This window comes from Homalodisca vitripennis, chromosome X (genome assembly GCF_021130785.1).
Source record: "Homalodisca vitripennis isolate AUS2020 chromosome X, UT_GWSS_2.1, whole genome shotgun sequence".
NCBI lineage: Eukaryota > Metazoa > Arthropoda > Insecta > Hemiptera > Cicadellidae > Homalodisca > Homalodisca vitripennis.
This window is the reverse complement of record NC_060215.1, coordinates 121,691,822-121,693,025: the sequence shown is the minus strand read 5'-3', so window position 1 is coordinate 121,693,025 and position 1,204 is coordinate 121,691,822.

Below are 1,204 nucleotides of genomic sequence, written 5' to 3'. Positions count from 1 at the left end.
AACCTGTGATACAAGGTGGCGTGTTGAAAGCTATATGCCGTGTTCGCTGCAATGCTATTGGATACGGTGGTATCCCAATAGCATTGGGATATAAAGAATAAAGATATCTTGTTAAGTGATAATCTTTAAAGTAATCTTTATAAGATATTATTTTTATAAGATAATCTTATAAAGAATATCTTGCTTGATATCCTTCATTAGGAGTGGCATTTTTCCATCGCAATGGAAGTACAATTTTTCCGCCCTATTAAGAAGATTTCAGCACAAGCATCATGTTCAGATTATAAGCTGATACTCTTCCTGCATTAACTAAAGGCGTTGAGAGAATTGAACACTGCCAACTCTACATTACAACATATTTAGTGACTATCAATCTGGTTTTTACTCTAACCACATTACGGAAACTGCACTTTTAAAGATAACGGAGGACTTTAGACTTGCACTTAGACAGGGAACATATAATTTCTTTCGAGTTTTCGATGTGTTTCGACAACGTAAACCATAAAGTAGTTTATCTAAGTTAAGGCTATTAGGGTATTCTGTCATGGATACGGCAGAGTGTAAAAGTTCATGACATTATTTCGGACTGGGAAACTTTTGGGGTGCCTCAGGGATCAATTCTGGTACGCTGAAAACATTGTGGAATGCTCTTCTTCAAACAATTACTTCCATCAACAGTTATTCCAGGTCTGTAGTGAAACTGAAATATATTTATCTTTAACGGTTAGCCGAAGCAGGTTCGGTTTGATATGCTGCGCAAGTTACACTGGCAGAGGGATGAACGTGAGATTGTGTGGAAAATAAGATTAGGATCTGTTAGAAATAATTAATTATAATAAGTAGTTTCGATTTATGTGTATATTAAATATCCTTTATTTATTGTGTTTTTAGGATTTATAGAAGTAGTTAGTTTATTATATTGTTAAATTTTCATTTAAGGTTTGAAATATTATATTAATTTCTCCATGTGATTAAAATTTAATTAATCCTTTGTTACTGATTCATAATGTAATAATATTTTACTTATTCCTTTTTCGCAGGTTAAGTGTAAGAAAGGGCCGCGTGGCCCTAACTTTACCTGTATAAGTAAAAAATGGTTCATGTAATTTCAATAAGGCTCATTCTGTCTACAGTATGATTTGTAGAACTCCCCCTCCCCCATAAAAAGACGTGGAGCTTCAGGTGGAGTACTCTAAATTTGGCA